Raw genomic sequence first — 4,728 nt, forward strand, 5'->3', positions numbered from 1 at the left:
AGAGGAGGTTGGCATTTTCCAAGAGTGGACAGCAAATGTGAACGTTTCGTCGAGAGTTTAGGGAATCATTCTCATCCATTTTGCCCAGAACTGTTTTATCCCTTGTAAACCATCCATCCAAGTCAAGGAAAGGCCTGCAATGATCTTTACCTGGAACTTAATTCTGTTGGCCACTTAAACACAAAATGCTGTAAATCATGAATGAGATTCCTGGCTCCATCTCCACTGTGGTTTGAAGGCTCTAACATTTGTGCGTTGGAAACTTAATCCTCAAATCTTCCTGTTGGTAGCTGGAGGTGGAGACTTGGGAGGTGATTAGGGTTGGATGCAATCATGAGAGCAGGATCTCTAGAATGCTTTTATGTACATGAGCTGGAACTTTCTCCCATGCGATGCCATGACACAGCTGGAGTCCCTCCACAGGAGCCACCACTGTGCTCTTGGACTTCCCAACCTTCAAAACCATGATCCAAAGAGACTTCTATTCTTTAGTAAGTACTCAATCTTAGGCATTTTGCTATAGCAATATAAGTAGGCTAAGAAATTTCTGAATTCTTGGGGCCAGGAGTGTGGCCTAGTGGTAGAGGGCTTGCCTACCATGAACAAAGACCCGGGTTTGATTCCTTGGTACCACATACATAGAAAAAGCCAGAAGTGGTGCTGAGGCTCCAGTGGCAGAGCTCTGAGAAAGCCCAAGGACAGTGCTCAGGCCCTGAGTTCAAGGCCCAGGACTGGCAAAAAAAAAAAAAAAAAAGAAAGAAAGAAAGAAACGAGAAATGCTGGCAGAGATGTTTGGGTAAGAATGAGGCTCCTGGAAAACTGAAAACAAACCTCCCTGTGAGCCTCCCACAACAAGATTGTCCATGTCTCTCTAGACACACGTGCATGATGAGTTAAATTCATAAATTAGGCAAGCTGGGATAGCAGAAATAACACATAGTGAAGTATAATAGTGACTACTCAGTAAAGTAAGAGCTGCTTGAACACAAGCCTTATGATACCATGGGCAGGACAGAAGAGGACAAAATTCAAAGTAACTCTTATAGATTTCTCTTTTCTGGCACTTGCCATGATCAGATTGTGATTGCCCACAGAGAATGAGCCCGTGGCTGACTGCAGCCCACAGGAACCACAGGAGAATGGTTTGCTACCATGAAGGAAGGGGGTTAGAATGAGAAGGGAAGTCCATACTTACCTGCCTTGCAAACACCAATTGTCCTGATGTCAGGATTAGCTACGACCATAGCATGCCAGTTAATTAAAAACAACAACAACATTGCCATTTATTTACTTATTTATTTATTTTTGTGGTGCTGGAGTGAACCAGGGCCTGAACATGCCAGGCAAGCATTCTGCCACTGAGCTGCACCCCCAGCCTAACTGCTATGTAATTCAGGGTTTAGTAAACTTTTTCTTGTAAAAGACCAATAGTAAATAAATATTTCAGGCTTTGAAGTCCATACAGTCACTGTAGCACAAAAGTAGTTACAGAGGCATGGCTATGTCCTGATAAAATATTCATGGTCCCTGAAATTTGAATTTTATGAAATAGTCATGCCATGAAATATTATCCTTGCTTTGCTTTTTTTCCAACCATGTAAAAATGTAAAATGTGTTCTTAGTTTGTAGATTGTCCAAAAGTAGGCTGGGGCACCATTTGGCCCAGAGTGTGAAAAATACCAGCCTCGGGTTAGCTGATAGCACCTTCCTTCTGTGGAGTTCTGCCCGAGGAAAACATGTCTTTCGAGCTGCACTTTATGGATTTGACAAGAGCTCTGAAAGAGGCAATGGAATAAGCTAATCGTCAGACGGGGCAGAAAGACCCCCCTTACCAGCCTAGCCCCTTAGCCCGCATCCTGTCAGGCCCAGCCAGCGAGGCAGGGCACTCGTTCTGTGTGCCTGCGGCCGGGCCCTGTGGCGAGGCCTCCGTCAGGAGGTGGCCTTGTGAGGGGGCTGCCTAGCTTCTCCAGCAGCCTGGTCTGGCTCAGGGGAGCAGTATGCGTGGCAAGTGATGGAGAAAGACAGGGAGCATGCAGCACACACAAAGTGGAGACGTGGGGGGAGCCAGGAGGGACCTCAGTGGGGCTTTGGTGGCTCAGGGGCAGGAATACCAAGTGACTGCTGCGGAGTGGGTCCTGCAGACAGCAGAGGGCAGAGGCCAGCGCGCACAGGCTGGGAGGGTCTGGGGACCATGGGCCCTGGCCTGTGCTCCAAGGGCAGCTGAGGGCCGGGAGACTTTAGTGATGACTGGTAAATCACTGTCTCTACTCAGGACTCTGAGATGGGACCTTGGGTTCATGGCTGCCCCTCTGTTCCCTAAGCTGTCTGCATGCTTCTGTGGATGTTCACTTAAGCAGACCCCGAGATTGCTGGGGAAGTTTAATTTTCTGGATGGAGAAAGCAACAGACATCCCTTTATCCGGCCCGCAGCACAGTCAGAGTCCACACACTTGGAGGAACACTCACAAGACTCCACACAGAGCCCCTCCCAGGTTTCTGCCACCATGGTCAGGTGAAGTCTGCCAGCTGGAAACATGCTTTTTCTTTTCTCTTTTTGCTAGTCCTGGGGCTTAAACTTGGCCTTGGCACCGTCCTTGAGCTTTATCAAAGCTATCACTCACCACTGAGCCACAACATCATTTCCATCCTTTTCTGAGTAGTTTATTGGAGATGAGAGTCTCAGGGACTTACTGCCTGAAATGTCATCAAACCATGATCCTTAGATCTCAGCCTCCTGAGTAGCTGGGATTACGGACCTGACCACTGGCACGTGGCAAAGTCTATTTTTTAATATTAAAAATAATGGTGGCTAGGCATGGTGGCTCACGCCTGCAAATCCTAGCTATCAAGGTTCAAAGCCAGCCCTGGCACAAAAGAACCTGAGACTCTTATCTCCACTTAACCTCTAGTGAATGGGAAATGGGGCTTGGCTGAAGGGTAGGGAGGTAGCCTTGAGCTGAAGAGCTCCGGGACAGAGCCCAGGCCAAGTTCAATCCCCATGACCTACAAAAAAAGTAAAATAAAATAAATAATGGTGATTTGACAAAAAGTTTTATAGTTTCATTTCTTGGCGTCTACCATAGAAAAAGCCATTTGAGTAGGAGGCTCACTGTGCCATTGTTTATACTAGCGAGAAACTTCCTTACATAGGAGACCAGGCCAGATCATCCAGTGAGAGTGAAGGAAGCTGCAGCATGTGTGGAGGTGTGGACACACATATTACAATAACACTGCACAAAACATTGTTTTCTATAAACATACATGTATGGGGCTGGGAGCATGGCCTAGTGGTAGAATGCTCGCCTAGCATGCATGAAGCCCTGGGTTCGATTCCCCAAAACCACATACACAGAAAAAGCCGGGAGTGATGCCGTGGCTCAAGTGGCAGAGCACTAGCCTTGAGCAAGAAGCATCCAAGGACAGTGCCCAGGCCCTGAGTTCAAGACACACGTATGGAAACACAGAGGATGAATGCCCACTTGGTGCAGCGCTTTCCACAGCAGGAAGAACTCACATGGGGTTTACGAGGAGCCCATGCTTTGGAGTCGGAGTCTTGATTTCAGTCCAGCGCGGCTGCTCAGGCACGTGTAACCTTGAACAACCTTGAACTTTAGCTCTCTTTGCCTAGTTCTTCATCTCTGAATTGGGTCTCACGATCAATTCAGGTCATCTGAGACAGAAGCAAAAAATACTATGAGATTATGCTTGGGTATATGTGTCTGAATATACTGAGACAACTACTTTTTTTTTTTATGCCAGTCCTTGGGCTTGAACTCAGGGCCTGAGCACTGTCCTTGGGTTTTCTCAAGGCTAGAGCTCTGCCACTTGAGCCTCAGCACCACTTCCAGCTTTTTCTAAGTATGCAGCACCAAGGAATTGAACCTACGTCTTGGTGCATGCTAGGTAAGCACTCTACCACTAGGCCAAACTCCCAGCCCCTGACCATTGCTTTCTTTAACTTTATTAAAGAGTGGGTGAGGGAGACATGGTGGCACACATTTGCAGTCCCAGCTAATGGGGAGGCTTAGATCAGATCACAGATCAAGGCCAGACTAAGTGAAACGTCAAGTTGGGATGTGCTAGTTTGCAGTCTGAACTGGTCTGTGGGAGGAAGGAAGCTGAAGCTGGCCCCACAAAAATGTGGGCCCCTCGGGCTGGGAGTGTAGCCTAGTGTAGAGTGCTTGCCTAGCATGCATGAAGACCCGGGTTCGATTCCTTGGTACCACATACATAGAAAAAAGCTGGAAGTGGTGCTGAGGCTCAAGTGGCAGAGCTCTAGCCTTGAGAAAGTCCACGGACAGTGCTCAGGCCCTGAGTTCAGTCCCTGGGACTGGCAGAAAAACAATGTGAGCTCCTGTCTGGCAAATATCTAAAGCCAAAATGGGCCACAGCTGTGGCTGACGTGGGAGAGCAGTAGAGCGGGTCCTGCAGATCCCCTGCCTCCACAGTGCAGGTCAACGCCGGCTGCATGGTCAGTGCTTACAGCCAGAGTAAGACTGTCTTGACAGAATGAGTGAATGAGTGAAGGCTCTGGGAATCTGTATACCCCTGCTCGCAGAGTTCTTCGGTGTGCTGTGGCTGATGGGAAGCTTAGCCTCAGGAGGGAGGCCTGGCCCAGACCACGAGCAGCCCCACACAGCCCAGTCCTGGGTTTCCTGGCAACAGTGAGACAAAGCGAGACGACTCACTGACTTCTATGTTCTGAGCAAGCCCCAGATGAGGAGGGGC

At 48.5% G+C, this 4,728-nt stretch overlaps 1 long non-coding RNA gene across 1 annotated transcript; it reads right to left on the reverse strand.

The window, feature by feature from the left end:
• Positions 1–1,282: 1,282 nt before the first annotated feature.
• LOC150042959 (uncharacterized) lies at positions 1,283–4,641 on the reverse strand. The gene is made up of 3 exons (XR_016533539.1): positions 4,547–4,641; positions 3,515–3,670; positions 1,283–1,775 (listed from the first exon to the last, which is right to left on the reverse strand). It is a non-coding gene; the product is annotated as an uncharacterized LOC150042959 (long non-coding RNA).
• Between the last annotated feature and the right edge of the window lie 87 nt (positions 4,642–4,728).

This window comes from Megascapheus bottae, chromosome 33 (assembly GCF_031878675.1).
Source record: "Megascapheus bottae isolate mThoBot1 chromosome 33, mThoBot2.hap1, whole genome shotgun sequence".
Lineage (NCBI taxonomy): Eukaryota > Metazoa > Chordata > Mammalia > Rodentia > Geomyidae > Megascapheus > Megascapheus bottae.